This window comes from Oryctolagus cuniculus, chromosome 5 (assembly GCF_964237555.1).
Source record: "Oryctolagus cuniculus chromosome 5, mOryCun1.1, whole genome shotgun sequence".
NCBI classification, from domain to species: Eukaryota; Metazoa; Chordata; class Mammalia; order Lagomorpha; family Leporidae; genus Oryctolagus; species Oryctolagus cuniculus.
The window spans coordinates 123,666,344-123,682,686 of record NC_091436.1 but is presented as its reverse complement, the minus strand read 5'-3'; the positions used below and the strand labels follow the sequence as shown (position 1 = coordinate 123,682,686).

At 44.0% G+C, this 16,343-nt stretch overlaps 1 protein-coding gene across 2 annotated transcripts in view; it reads right to left on the bottom strand.

The window, feature by feature from the left end:
- Positions 1-6,339, bottom strand: part of RCAN2 (regulator of calcineurin 2) — a 307,939-nt gene extending 301,600 nt beyond the window's left edge. The window contains exon 1 of one of the 2 annotated variants that reach the window (XM_051855661.2): positions 6,112-6,339. The gene's annotated coding sequence lies outside the window, so the exon portion shown is untranslated. Of the gene's footprint in view, positions 1-6,016 lie in introns of both variants that reach the window. The other variant, XM_070074028.1, reaches the window with a different exon arrangement.
- Between the last annotated feature and the right edge of the window lie 10,004 nt (positions 6,340-16,343).

Genomic DNA, 16,343 nt, shown 5'->3' with positions numbered 1-16,343 from the left:
CAATGCACAATCACAAACTTATAGCATGTCATTTTCTCACTTCCCTAAGCAGAGAGAGAGTGGGGCCAAGCATTACTTTCCTAATTGTACAGATAAGAAAACTACAACCCAGAGAACCCCTAATGTCATCCGCCTGATTCTCAGGGTGTGCTCATGAACAAATAGTGATGACACTGCCTACCTCCTGGCACTGTTGTAAGGATTAAATAAGATAACATATGTAGAAAGTGTCTGGACAGGGGCACCTTCAACAAATGCCAGCTCCTGGGACTGTTAGGTCCATGAGAAGCTCAAGGTCACATAGCTGGGAAGTGACAGCACTAGGATTGGAATCTAGGCATTTTCATGTCAAGTTCTTGCTTTATATACTTCGTTCCTAACATTGTAAAAGAAATTTTAGGGCATAGCCTATGGCCTCAAAAAATACAATATTTTGTATCAGGAAAACCTCAATCAAATGAAAAAAAATAAAATAAAGCAGTGATTCCTACAAAGAACTAAGACAGAAGCAATTAAAAAATAGGATTTAGTTCTAAAATTATCTGTACAATTCTTTTGACCATTAGTTATCACTAAAATGTCTTTCTGTGCATACATCTCAACACTTAGGAACCCTGTGCTTCAAATTAATTTGAGTTATACGATCAGATATGAAAATATGGCCCATCCTTACTGTTTTGCATTCCTGCAATCAGAACTGCAGGAAGTTTGAGTTATTTTAGGAAGCATCTCTTTAACTTCTAGAACATACCATCATAATCACATACTTTATTATTTTTAAGGTACTTAAAAACAGCATCAGTTGAGATTAAGACTTCTTCTAATTTTTTTTTAATGTATTCTAGGGCCAGCATTGTGGCGTAGCAGATTAAGTCATTGCCTATGAGGTTTGAATCCCAGCTGCTCCACTTCTGATTCAGTTCCCTGCTAATGCACCTGGAAAAGCAACAGAAGATGGCCCAGGTACTTGAGCCCCTGCTGGAAACCTGGATAAAGCTCCTGGCTTCAGCCTGGCCCAGACCAGCCCTGGTCATTGCAGCCATTTGGGCAGTGAACCAGCAGATGGAAGACTCTCTCTCGCATTCTCTCTCTCCCTCTCTGTCTCTCTCTCTTTTCTAACTCTGCCTTTCAAATAAACAAACATTTTAAAAATGTTCAATTAGATTAGTTAATTTAACATACAACATGTGACACTTGTCAATTGGTAATACAAAATACAAAATGTAGGGACTGTGAACATTTTATATTCAAAGGACGAAAGCTCTTTAGAAAGTCAAAAGCATGGGCTGGCGCCACGGCTCACTAGGCTAATCCTCCACCTTGCGGCGCTGGCACCCCAGGTTCTAGTCCCGGTCGGGGCGCCGGTTCTGTCCCGGTTGCCCCTCTTTCAGGCCAGCTCTCTGCTGTGGCCAGGGAGTGCAGTGGAGGATGGCCCAAGTGCTTGGGCCCTGCACCCCATGGGAGACCAGGAGAAGCACCTGGCTCCTGGCTTCAGATCAGCGCGGTGCGCTGGCCGCAGCGTGCCTGCCGTGGCGGCCATTGGAGGGTGAACCAACGGCAAAGGAAGACCTTTCTCTCTGTCTCTCTCTCTCTCTCTCTCACTGTCCACTCTGCCTGTCAAAAAATAAAAATAAAAAAAGTCAAAGTCATAAGCATGAGCACATACACAGATGCCCAGAAAACTAGAAATCACTGCATCTCCTCCACAGTCCATGCTGTATTCATGGAACCCACCAACCCCAGGCAAAACTACTTCTTTACAGCAATCTTGGCTTCCTTGTTAGCTGGCAAAAGATGAGTTCTAAACTCAGTGTTTCATAATGTCAAAGCTCCTGTATATCTGGGGGGGGGGGGTAATTGATTAATGAATATTTTGGGGATTCACATTTTGAAAGCTATTTAAAATGCCGTATGCTTCTATAACCCTAATGTATACTTTTTTCTGAGATAGAAGATGATTATTAAGAGGAGTGGCCCTCATAAAAATTATTAGGCATGCAAGTTTGTCTTAAGGAACAGCCTACCTTCCCTTTGCACATGTCTGTTACCCCAGGGGACAAGGGGACAAGAAATGGGAAGCCCCATTTCCTGAGCACTCTTTTTTTTTTTTTTTTTTTTTTTGACAGGCAGAGTGGACAGTGAGAGAGAGAGACAGAGAGAAAGGTCTTCCTTTGCCGTTGGTTCACCCTCCAATGGCTGCAGCAGCTGGCGCGCTGCGGCCAGCGCACCGTGCTGATCCGAAGGCAGGAGCCAGGTGCTTCTCCTGGTCTCCCATGGGTGCAATCCCAAGCATTTGGGCCATCCTCCACTGCACTCCCTGGCCACAGCAGAGAACTGGCCTGGAAGAAGGGCAACCGGGACAGAATCCGGCGCCCCAACCGGGGCTAGAACCCGGTGTGCTGGCGCCGCTAGGTGGAGGATTAGCCTAGTGAGCCAGGGCGCCAGCCCTCCTGAGCACTCTTAATGAGGCCAACTTGTGTGCAGCACCTGGTTGATGCCACCTGTTTCAGTCCTCCCAAGATCCTTACAACATGAGGCTCTGTCACCAAAGAGGAAGCTCTCATACACTTGAAAAGGACACAAGTAAAGGAAGTGATGGGTGACCACAGAGATACATCTACTTTGGTGCCCACGTAGGGTTTCCCTCCCTGAACTGGGCTCCCCCAACATCAGACACCTTCAGGAGCTGTGCACTGTGGACTGGTTCACATCAAGGTGTTAAGCACAGGCCACCATTTGAGTTAATCCTCTTAGAGGCATTCCTATTTTAAAAGTGACCAGGTAGGCACAATCTTAACTCAAATCAATGGCTCTAGCAGCAGAATATGAGTACAGAATGACTTCAGAATGTAGAGCCTCCTTGAGAGAGAGCATCTGTCCAATCTTTTCTCCCATTAACAAATGGACTTCAAATAACTGAAGGCTGAGGGGAACATGACTGTAAAAGTTACACAGCAAATCAGATGCAGAGCCCAGGTGAAATCCAAGACCTTTTACTCAGTCTTGTCCTATTTTATAGCATTAACCATAAATACTCACAGATAAAATGCACATCCCAGGCTAAGTAGGAATTATATTAATGTTATTAATTCACCCTGGCAATTCAGAATACTAACCAGAACCTGGAGTCAACCCTAGGTGCACCTCTTACCAACTATGTGACTTATGTAAGGTTTCCTCTTATGCCATCATTTTCTTGTCATTTATGTGAGAGTAACAACAGCATCTGCCTCATAAAGTTATCAGGAGGATGAAATGTGACAATACGCATATGATTCTAGCTTCTTGGTGCTCAGCACGCACTGAGCACTAAATAAATGTCAGACCTTATTATTACCATGGTTATTATTACTACTACTAGCAACAGTTCAAATAACCAAGTCAATACTTTCACATTGGTAAACAAAGGTAGAAACAACTTCCTGCTCTCAAGTTAACCCTTCTCCAACAGCAGCCCTAGTTAGTCAGGAACGCAGGTAGTCAGGATCAGTGGAATGTTAGCACCAGGAAATCTAAGTCCCGACCAAGCATCTTCACTTGGATGTTCAAGATAAAAGCTCACTGTCTCTCTCAAACCTGTACTTTTTCATTTACTTCCTCACTCAGGTAGAAGACTGTTTGTCCATCTACACCTCTGAGCTTCTCCTTCCATACCACTACCCAGCCAGGGAGTCTGGAGTCTCCCTCGGAAATGGCTCTGTGGATCACTCTCCTCTTTTCCCCATGACACTTGGTTCAGGCACTTTCCATTTCACCCCCATTCTTTTTTTTTTTTTCATACCTAGACCACTCCAAATTGTCTAAAGTCAGTGCTCACTCTTCCTTCCTTCCTACTTCCAAAGTCACTTTGGCAAAATACAGATTAGATTAAATCATTTCTCTCAGCAAAGGTTGGCCGAGTCCTCCAGTGCAGGGTATATTCACAAAAACCTCCCCACACCCTCCTGCTGCCCCCTTCTCTGAGGACATGTAGATGACATTTCTGCAATATGTATGCTCTTCTTTCAATGTGAAACACCTAGCCCCTTTCTAAAGAACTCCTGCAGCCAGTTGGATCTGATCCAATCCAAATGTGTACTGTCTGCAAACTCCCAGATTCCTTCCACCTTCCTTCCCTTGGCTCCCACAGAAGACGTTCCCATCTCCATCATACACTAACCGTGCTGAATCGTTATTTAGTTTCTTCTTACTTTTTTGTGAGATTGATTGCTAGGAGGCATGAGCCTCATTCTTTTAGTCCCTGGCACAGAGCCTACATAGTACACAGTAGGTGCTAAACAAACAGCTATTCAATCATTTGAGTGGATAGTAGAGAAAGTAAAGGAAACAGGACAGGGAGATCTCAGTGGTCTCAATAAAGAGAATGTTAGCTTCTGCTCTACATATGACTACATCTGCAAATGATTATGCAAGTGGTGTTTAGAAAAGTGTGATGCATACTTGCAAATGAGAAAGCTCTCAAGGTCCCACTTCTGTCTGTTACAGGCTCACCATTGGAGAGCCTGCCTCATCCTCCCCGAGTTAGATAGGTTCTGCAGGACCTGTAAGCACCGGACATTTTGAAAGCTCTTGGAATCTAGTTTTAGTTGAAGACACCTTTCCCTCACAAAATTCTAGGGGTTGGATGTAGGTATTAGTAGGTGTTTAATAAGTGCTGATAAGATTTGCAGTGGATTTGAAAGCAAAGTACAACTCATAGTTTGGACGAATTGAACTCAACGGCTGATCATACTCAACATAATAGCTGTAAGGCTAAAGAAAATCAATGACTAGACTGAAAAGGAGCCAAACACTCACTCCCCTGCCTTGTTCCACAGTCAGTGTTGACCTCCTTCTTAAATCTTTCCAGCATCTTGGCGTTTCCCACTTTACTGTGCTCCCGGAATGGAGGGTGCCAGCTAGCAAGTATCGCCCTGTGCCTGTGATACATTTGTCCTGTGTGTTGAAGTTGGTGTAATTAAGCACGAGGGAGGTGTGAAAGTTGAGTTGCATGATCAAGATGTCCTACTTTTCCCAAAGCCTCCCCTCTGTAAGATATTGGGGATTCAGGCTGAAGGGAGGGCAACGCGTGTGCCGGAATCCTGTAGCATCCTTTCCTTTCCAATTGTGGGAAATTCTGAGTCTGGATATTAACGGGGGCACAGGAACTTTTTAATTTTTTTTTTTTTTTTTTACTAAAATGACTGAGCTTTGCAGTGGACTCACTCAATGCGCTTTGAACACCCTTATCCCAACGCAAGAAACAACAAAGCGTCAAAGCATGCGCTCTCCTAGAATTCATTTTGGCCTAAGAAAATGACAGCAGTGCTTCGGAGAATAAATCATTAACTAAAAGTCAAACCCAGGCACCCTGGAAACCAGCAAGACCAGGAGGCAGCCGAGGGATCAGGCTGCTGGGATTTGCCTCGTCCCTCTAATGACTTCTGGAGGGAAGCATCTCACAGGCAGGACAAACCCGGCACACAGCGCTCCTGTCCATTTCACTTTTCAAACTTGAAGTTATTTTTAGATGACCCAAGCCCGCTAATCCCAAGCAGGACAATTCTCAGCCTGCTGTGCCTCAAAGCACCTTGCCCTGCCCAGCGTCTCCCCTTGGGCACTGGAAAGAAAAGGGTCTCTGCTTTCTCCTCTGCCCTCGGGTTCCCGCCAGCCTCCCTGAACCCCGTCTCTAACCCCAGTCCTGGGGCTCTCAGCCGTCACTTGGGCTTCTCCACTTATGCACCTGCTGCTGTTTTTCGGGAGGCGAACCACTGGGCCACAGGAATGGGGAAGGGGCTACTTGAGACCCGCGCCCCCTACAGGGGGTCAACAGAGCCTGTGGTTCCTCCACGGCTGCTGCGGGAGCCCCCCAAGGAATCCGAAGCAACCTCCCACTCCCGCCCCCCTGCCCAGTCCCCAAACCCAGCCGCGCTTGCCAGCCCCCTGCAGTGGTCCCCTGGCACGACCAGGGCACCGCGCTCAGCCCTAGCGGGACAGGGTGCAGGGACGAGCCGGCCCGCGTGGTTACATAACCGACCTGCTGGGCGTCCGCGATGCGCCGGCGGAGGCGGAGGCGGCGGCTCGCGCGGTCCGCGGGGGCCGCTGAGTGCGGGCGCGGCGCTGCCTGCTCACCTGCCGGCCCGTGAGAGCGCGCGTTGGGGCGGGCTCGGGGCGCGGGGCCCGGGGCCTGGGCGTGGGGCCGAGGGCGGCACGGCGCGCCCCGCCTCCGGGTCTCGGGGTCCGTGGGTCGGTGGGTCTGTGCCTCTTGCCCGCTCCTCCCCGCAACCACCGCCGCCGTCACCCGGGACAAAGCGGCTCCGGGGAGGGGCCGAGCCGGCGGCTCTCGCAGGAGCCAGCGGAGATGGGCGCGCCCCCAGCTCCGACTCATCGGGCCAACCTCCAATCAGACCCCAGGAAACCGAAAGCCCCTGTCTGGCCTCCGCTCATCTCCTCCCTCCTGACCCGGCGCCCTTCCCGGTCCCTCACCCACTCCACCTCCCGGGCTCCCACCCTGTCCTGAGCCCCACTCCCTGGTCCTTTCCATGCCAGGTTGCGGGCAGCGGGTGCGGACCTTCTGGGGACCCAGAGCAGGGGCCTATCCACAGGAGTCTGTCTCCGCGAGGAGGGGCTCCTGGGATCACAGCCCAGGGTGGGGCCCCGTTTGGGGGTCGGGGTGCGGAGGGGGCCGATTCTGAAGCTAATGGCGATTGAACGGCGACAGCCAAAAAGAAACTGGCAGAGCTGCAAACTGTGGGTGGCGATTACTGGGAGCGAGACCCTTGCAAGGCCACTGAGTCCCTGACTCTGGCTAACCCAAGAAAGTCGCGCAGCCCCTCGCCGATCCTCCTGCGCTGTGCGCGGGGCAGGCGCTCGCGCCCCCTGCCTGGAGCCAGGCGCCTGGCCCAGCCTACGCGGCTGAAGGTGCCCTGCGCGGGCTACGGGCTTTCGCCTGGGTTCGCTGCCTTGGACCTGGGGCCAGAAGGGCTAGGGCGTCCAGGACTCCTATTGTGTGAGAGCCCGCGACACAAGGAGTGGGAGGCTGGAGCGGCGTGGAGAGTGAGACAGACTTTAGGTGCATCTGTTATTCAAAAAGTTAATCCCGGTAGAAGTCTCTGTTTTTTCAAAATCAACCCATTCAGAGGGGCGAGGGAGCCAGGGGCTGACCGGTGGACAGCCAGCAGCAGACAGGGGCGTGTCACTTAGGCAGCAGGGCATGGTGGCAGAAAGGAAGCTGGGCGTGCAGACCAGCCAGAAGGAGGGACGGCAAACTTAAATTAGTTCTGTGTTCTGTTATCATTCTAGCTGCGTCTCAGGTAGGCCTTTTTCTTTGTGTTTCTTATGCCTTTCTTTTCCTGATAACAATATTCAAATCACACTGAAGTAATCTATTACCTTCTCATTTATTTTCCCAAACCCATAGAATCGTTCCTTTGCTTTCTTTTCTCCTCCTCCTTCTTCTTCCTTCCTTCCTTCCTTCCTTTTTTTTTTTTTTTTTTTTTTTTTTTTTTTTTTTTTTTTTTTTTTTTTTTTTATGAAAAAGGCACAGCTAGGCCGGCACTGCGGCTCAATAGGCTAATCCTCCGCCTTGCGGCGCCGGCACACCGGGTTCTAGTCCCGGTCGGGGCGCCGGATTCTGTCCCGGTTGCCCTTCTTCCAGGCCAGATCTCTGCTGTGACCAGGGAGTGCAGTGGAGGATGGCCCAAGTCCTTGGGTCCTGTACCCCATGGGAGACCAGGAGAAGTACCTGGCTTCTGCCATCAGATCAGCGGGGCGCGCCGGCCGCAGCATGCCGGCCGCGGCGGCCATTGGAGGGTGAACCAACGGCAAAGGAAGACCTTTCTCTCTGTCTCTCTCTCTCACTGTCCACTCTGCCTGTCAAAAAAAAAAAAAAAAAAAAAAGCCACAGCTTGGCGTTTCCCTCTGATTAATCTGTGCTAACATAAACAAACAGAATTTCAGAGTTGAAACCTTCTCCATTCTTTTTTTCTGAGTGCATAAATCCATAAATACTCATTGATGGGATGTTTCATTGTTTGGGATAGAATTGTCTGAGAGAGGATTCTTACACTGAGCAAAAACTTGCCTCCCTAGAATTTTCTCTCCCTGGTTCAAGCTCATGCCTTGACGCCAGAGACCAAGTCCGACTCCTCTTGTAGTGGCCCTTTCATGTATGTGGAAAGAGCCATTCATGTTTAACTCACCCCATGCCTCCTTTGCAGGGGAGAGATCCTCCATGTCTAAACAAAATCTGACTTGCCATAGTTCCTAGAATCTTAACCTCCTTGGTGACTTCCATCTTAATGGGGTCTATTTATTAGCAAATATGCATTTGCAAATAATGTCCTGAGCCTAGACAGAAATTTTTAAAATTTGGGAGCATGCAAGACTTTGTCAAGATTAAGTGAGATGATGCACAGAAAGCACTTAGCACAACACTTGGCACACAGTGGCACTCAATATATATTAGCTGTTACAAAAAAAAAGTGCCCGTTTTCCCCCAGAGATAAGTGTTTTTACTTTTCTCAGTACTTTTGGTGAAGTCTTACAGCCAAGTCTGCTTCCTTTTTAAATAAAGGAGAAATGGGTGTTTGTCAGGTTTTGTGAAGACTAGAGGAAAATCAGTGAGATAGAGAATAAAGAGGGGTGGTCAAGCCGTCTTCATTTGGCTTACCTTGGGAACAGCAGAATTTTGCTAGCAAAACAAATAATGGGAAGAAGAAAAGGGAGAAAAGAGTTCATGGAGGCTGAGTCTGGAGTGGAACTGGGGGAGCAGAGCGTGAGGCACAAGGGTAGCTAATGTTGAGTGATGGTAAATAAGAAGCCTGGTGGTTCCATTTGCTAACATTTATTGAGTACTTACTATATGCCAGACTCCATACCAAGCATTTTTCAAAAGATTTCTGAGGGAGAGGAAAGGGGGAAGGAGGCAGGGAGAGAGGAGAGAGAGGGAGAAGCCCATCTATGGGCTGGTTCACTCCTTAAATGTCAACAGCTATGGCTGAGCTGGGCCAAACCTGGAAACCAGGAAACTCAACTCAGGTCTCCCTTTTGTGTGACTGTAACTTAATTACTTGAGCCATCACTGCTGACTAATGGGGTCTTCCTTGACAAGACGGTGGAGTCAACCCAGGTACTCCAATGTGGTGTACAGGAGTCCTTACTGCTGGGCTAAAGAGACACCCCCAAGTGTGTTCTATAAACCAATTCATTAAACCATCATAGTGACCATGTTGGGTAGGGACTATAATTATTCTACAGAAGAGAAAACATAAAAAGAATAAATGATTAACTCAAGCTGACAAGTGGAAGAGCTGGTTTGGGAGCCCTCTCTAGACTAGATAACGGTTGCACATTGCATTATGAATATAAACTTTTCTGACATTTTAAGGGATTGTAAAATTAAAATCACTTTTTTTTATTTTTTTGAGACTAGACTACTTTTTTGTTGCTACTGTTGTTTGTAAAACTTTGATGAGACTGGCTCCTGACCAATTTGATTTTGTGTAGGTTTACATGGATCTCTAGATAGCTAGTTTATTTTTAATGAACTTGGATTATGTATACCTAGAGTTTGATAACTTTACTTCCTATCAGTAAATATTTTCTCATGTTATTAGTTGATTTCAACATTTCCAAATTTTTAATTTAGGTAAAATTCACATAATAAACTTTACTTCGTACTTCAACTATTTTAAAGGGTACTCATAGAACTCAGTAGTGTTTGGTACATAGACAATATTCTACAACCATCACCATTGTCTAATTCTAGAACATTTTCACCACTCTAAAGAGAAACTCCACACTGATTCAGCAGTTACTCTCATTCCCCACTCCACCACAATTCCTTGACAGCCACTATTCTGCTTTCTGTCTGGACTTGCATATTCTGGATATTTCATATGAATGGACTCATACAATATGTGGCCTCTAGTGTCTGATTTCTTTCAGCTCATATAATGTCTCCAAGGTTCATTCATGTTGTAGCATGTATCAGTATTTCATTTCTTTTTATGGCTGGCTAATATTTCATCGTGTACCATGTTGAGATGATCTCTCATGGGTTGCATTTACATTATAAATGTAAAATACCACATTTTGTTTATAGACATTTGGCTATTATGATTAATGTTGCTATGTACAAGAGATTTTTTTTGAACACCTGTTTTCAGTTCTCTTGGCTGTATACTTATACTGAAAGTACTGGATCATGCAGTGATTCTGTTTAACTTTTTGGGGAACTGCCAAACTGTTTTCCATGGTGTCTGTACCACTGTACATGTCCCCCAGTAATGCCTGAGGGTTCTAATTTCTCCACATAATCACCAATGCTGGTTATTTTCATTTCCTTTTGTTAACATAACTGCTCAGGTATTGTAAAGTGCTAGCTCATTGTGGTTTTTATTTGTATTTCCCTAATGATTGACCTTGAACATCCTTCCATGTGCTTATTAGAGATTTGCATACCTTCTTAGGAGAAAGGTCTATTTAAGTCCTTTATTTGTTTTTTTTTTTTTAATAAACTTTACTCTTTAGGTTCACAGAAAAATTGAACAGAAAGTATAGGATTTCTGTATGTTGCTGGCCCCCACACTATCACTATCAAAATCCCACATCAGAGGGATACATTTGTTAGACTGGGTGAACCTACACGGACACAACCACCATCTTCAGTATACACCAAGATTCACTTGGTATTGTACATCCTTTGAGTGTTGAAGAGTATATAATGACATGTATTCTCGATTGCAGTAATACACAGGACAGTTTCATTGCCCTAAAAATCCCCTGCCTCCTCATCCCTCCCTCTCCACTGACCTCTTAAAACCACAGATCTCTTAACTATCTCCATAGTTTTGCCTTTTCCAGAATGCTTTACAGTTTGGATCACATAATCAATCATTTCAGATTGGTTTCTTTCACTTAGTATTGTGCATTTAAGGCTCCTCCAAATCTTTTCATATTTTGATTGCTCATTTGTCTTTAGTGCTGAATAACATTACATTGTCTAGCTATACCAGATTAGCTTTTCATTTATCTGCTGAAGGACATATTGTTCACTTTCAAATATTGGCAATTATGAAAAGGCTGCTACAAATGTAGTATGCAGGTTTATGTGTAGATGTCAGTTTTCAACTTGCTGGGAAAAATATCAAAGAATGTGATTTCTGGGTTTTATGGTAGAAGTATATTTATCTTTGTTTTTTTTTGTTTTTGTTTTTGTTTTGTTTTGTTTTGTTTTGTTTTTTTTTAAAAACTGCCAAATTGTCTTCCAAAACGGTGGCGCCATTTTGAATTCCCACTAATAAAGAAAGATGTTCCTGTTGCTCCACGTCATCTTCAGACTAGTTGTCAGTGTTTTGGATTTTCACAGTTACACAGGCCTATATCTCATTGTGGTCTTGGCTATCCTCCAATAACAATATGTTCAGCTTTTTTCATATGCTTATTTGACATCTGTACATTTTCTTTGGTGAGGTGTATAGATTCTTTCTTTCTTTCTTTCTTTCTTTTTTTTTTTTTTTTTTTTTTTTACAGGCAGAGTTAGTGAGAGAGAGAGATAGAGAGAAAGGTCTTCCTTCCATTGGTTCACTCCCCAAATGGCTACCACGGCCGGTGCGCTGGCCCATCCAAAGCCAGGAGCCAGGCGCTTCCTCCCGGTCTCCCATGTGGGCACAGGGGCCCAAGCACCTGGGCCCTCCTCCACTGCACTCCCAGGCCACAGCAGAGAGCTGGACTGGAAGAGGAGCAACCCAAACAGAACCGGCGCCTCAACTGGAACTAGAACCCAGGGTGCCGGTGCCACAGGCAGAGGATTAGCCTAGTGAGCCGCGGTGCCGGTCAACTCCTTGTTTTCTATTGTTAGTCTTCTAAGAGTTCTTTTTACAGTTTGCCTAACAAACTTATTTTGTATGTACCTTTGGTAGATATCTTCTTATACTCTGTGGCTTGCCTTTTCATTTTCTAAGAAAAAAATTATTCACTTGAGAGAGAGAGAGAGAACGAGAAAGAGAGAGATCTCCCATTTCTTGGTCCACTCCCCAAATGCCCTCAAAAGTCAGGGTCAGACCAGGCTGAAACCAGGAGTCAGTTACACAATGTGGATCTTAGATGGTAGTAGGAACTCAATAAATTGAGCCACCACCTGATGCCTCCCAAGGTGCACATTAGTAGGAAGGTGGAATTGGAAGCAGAGCCTAGACTTAAACCCAAACACTCTGATAGGGGATGTGGGCATCCCAAGTGGCATCCTAACTGCCACACTAAATGCCCACCCCTTCTCACCCTCTTGATGGTATCTTTTAGAGGAACAGAAGTTTTTATTTTTAAGTAAGTTAACCTATCAATTTTTTAATGGATCATGCCTGTGGTATTGTTTCTAAAAGGTTATTATCAAACCAAGGTCATCTTGATAGTTCTATGCTATCTTCTAGTAGTTTTATAGTTTTGCATTTTACATTTATTTCTGAGATCCGTTCTTGGAAGGTGTAAGGTTTGTGTCTACATTTTTTTTTTTTTTTTGCACATGGAAATAACTTATTCCAACACAATTTGTTGAAAAGGCTATCTTTTCTCTATTGTATTATCTTTGCTCCTTTGTCAAAGATCTACAAAGTATATTTGTGTGGATCTATTTCTGAGCTTTCTATTCTGTTCCACTGATCTATTTGTCTATTCTTTCACTAATACTACATGTCTTGATTACTACAGCTTTATAGTAAATATTAAAACTGAATAGGAGAAATTCTCTGATGTTGTTCTTCCTCTTCAATATTGTTGGTTATTCTGTCTCTTTTATCTCTCTATATAAACTTTATCATTTTGTCAAAGTGCAAAAAATGACAGAATTTTGATTGGGAATGTATCAAAGTTTTATATAAAGTTGAGAACTGATATCTATGAATATTGAATCTTCCTTTCCATGAACATGGGCTATCTCTCTATTTATTTAGTTCTTTGATTTTTTTCATCATTTTTGTAGTTTATCTGACCTAGATATGTGGAGTTGCAACACAGCCCTTTACTTGTTTAAATATTCTGGTTAAATTATTTATTCACTTGTAAAGCAGACTTACAGAGGGAAATATATATGGAGAGAGAGAGAAAGAAAGAAAGCGAACTATTTTTCTGTCTTCTGATTCACTCACCAAATGCCTGCAATAACTGGGACTGGGTCAGGCTAAAGCCATGAACCAGGAACTCCAACTGGGTCTTTCACACGGGTAACAGGAACCCAAATATATGAGCCATCATCTCCTGCCTCTGAAGTGCATTATCAGGAAGCTGGTTTGGATGTGGAAAAAAAAAAAAAAAAAAAAAAAAACACTTGAGCTGTCCCTTGGGTATGGGATGTAGCCATCCCAAGTGAATGTTTAAACCGCTGCACCAAAATGCTGGTCCCATTTTCAGATATTTGACTTATAAATACTTTCTTATTTTTTCACTTGGTGAGTCATCTTTTCTCATTCTTGATAGTGCATTACAATCAAATAAATTTTTAAATTTTGATGTAGTCCAAATTATCTGTTTGTTTTTGTTTTTGTTTTCTTGGCTACTATTGCCTGTGTTTTCAGTATCAAAATCAACACTGTATATGGCTATGGAGAATTAAAGATTTCCTCATAGAGATCTTGTATATATACTTTTAGATGCCTTCAATATTTTTGACTTTTGAATGTATTTTAATTGGCATTTTTCATCTTCTTTATGTGTTCACTGACACATCTCCATATTTGAATGTGTTCTTACTTTCTGGCACAAGATATCCCAGGTTCATGCTATTCTTTGTGACCCAAAGCCTTGAAATCACCCATTTCTCCAAGAAGCTCTGACTTTATTGTTGTTGTTTATTGTTTGTTTTGTTTTGTTGGTGGGGAGTGGTAATTAGAAATCCAAACTGGGTATGAAGTATGGCTTATGGCTGCTTGGGTGCTTCTAGTCCAAGGACTTTTTATCAAAAGGCTTGAAGAATACATGTGTTTATATAAGGGTACTTAAAAAAAATTTGTGGAAAATGGAATTAAAGAATAGGTTTATTCTGGTTAAAAAATTTTTTAAATGTGTGCATACTTTATGACACATTTTCTATGAACTTTTTGAAGATCCTTGTATTTGTATATATATACACATATATGCACAAAATGTATATACATTCATGTGCATATATATACATATATAATTATATATGTATTTATGCAAATTTACATCCTTATTTCTACACACATCTCTAAACAGTCATGTACAATGACTTGGTCAAGCAGTGGACTGCATATGATGGTGGTCCCCTATGATTAGAGTGGAGCTGAGAAACTCCCATCATCTACTGATACTGTAGCTGTTGTAATGTTGTAGTGCTATCCATTACTCAAGTATTTAAGGTGATGCTAGTATGGACAAACCTACTGCACTGTTAGTCATAGAAAAGTACAGCACCTACAATTACATTCAGTACTTGATGCTTGATATTGATACTATCCTGTGTTTCTGTCATTATTTTAGTATCCTACATAGATATATTATGTATGTATATTTAAAGTTAACTATAAAACAGCCTCAGGCAGGCCCTTCAGGAAGTATCCAGAAGAAGGCATTGTTATCATAGAAGATGACAGCCACATGCATGCTATTGCCCTGGAAAACCTTCCAGTGGGACAAAATGTGGAGGGGAAGACAGTGACATTGACACCCTGACCCTGCATAGGCCCATAGTAACTGTGTGTTCATATCTTATTTTTTAATTAAAATGTTCAAAAAGCAAAAAGCAAAAAAAAAATTAAAAATACAAGAAAGCTTATACAGTAAGGACATAAAGAGAAAATATTTTTATAGTTGTATAGTTGTACAGTATGCTTGTTATTATAAAAGAGTCAATATGGGGCCTGGCACTGTGATGTAGCAGGTAAAGCTGCCACCTGCAGTGCTGGCATCCTAAGTGAGCGCCAGTTTGAGTCCCGCCTGCTCCACTTCTGATCCAGCTCTCTGCTATGGCCTGGGAAAGCAGTAGAAGTTGGCCCAAGTCCTTGGGCTCCTGTACCCACATGGGAGACCTGGAAGAAGCTCCTGGCTCCTGGTTCCTGATTGGCACAGCTCTGGCCATTGTGGCCATTTGGAGAGTGAACCAGCAGATGGAAGACCTCTCTCTCTGCCTCTGCTTCTCTGTAACTCTGCCTTTCAAATAAATAAGTCATTTTAAAAAAAAGAGTCAACAAGCTTAAAAATGTTAAAATTATCAGTATAAAATGTTATCATAAACTAAAGTCTATTATTGAAGAAAAATACTTTTATAAATTTAGTGTTCATATAAAGTCTACAGTGATGTGCAGTAATGTCCAGGCCTTTACTCAACACTCGCTCACTGACTCACCCAGAGCAACTTCTAGTCCTACAAGCTGCATGCATGGGAAGTGCCCTAGATAGGTGTGGGAAGTCAGCTAATGCATTCCTCATACTAATTCCCCATCATTAAAACAACTGTCAATTGAAACTCATGAGTTTGCAAAAATCCTACAACTCCAATACAACACCATAGGGTTTACTCTAGCTTTGCCCCTCTTCAAATGTATACCTCCCTCTCTAACAAGGTACAAACACAGCTCTCATCATCTTTAAGATACCTGCTTACTTGTTTACTATTCTTGTGACTCAGAACCCGACTCGGGCCTCAGCTCCTCCTGGGCTACCCCCAACCCCATGGGCCCAAATCCTGTAAGGCTACCTTCCTGTAAGAAAGGATGGGGGAGGAGGTGGGGAAAGGAGAGAGGGAGGGAGACAGAGATTTTAAGAAGTGACTGCAAATAATCCATGTGTCATCTGAGCAATCAGAGTAAAATGTACCAAACACATCCATTGTCCTGAATGCTATTTCTATTAGTTCCTTGTAAGTGCAGATAAGGCTATTTTTCTATCATATCATTTAGGTGACTATACCATTTTGTAAGATATTTCAGCCAGCCGGTGCCACGGCTCACTTGGCTAATCCTCTGCCTGTGGCGCCAGCACCCCGGGTTCTAGTCCCGGTCGGGACGCCGGATTCTGTCCCGGTTGCTCCTCTTCCGGGCCAGCTCTCTGCTGTGGCCTGGGAGTGCAGTGGAGGATGGCCCAAGTGCTTGGGCCCTGCACCCGCATGGGAGACCTGGAGGAAGCACCTGGCTCCTGGCTTCTGATGGGTGTAGCACGCCGGCCATAGTGGCCATTTGGGGGGTGAACCAATGGAAGGAAGACCTTTCTCTCTGTCTCTCTCTCTCTCACACAGTCTAACTCTGCTTGTTTAAAAAAAAGATATTTCAGCACTGGACTCAGAATATTAATAAAATGTGGCACAAAATTGGGTCGCGAGAGAGGGAAGAATCAACTGTGGCATAAAAATT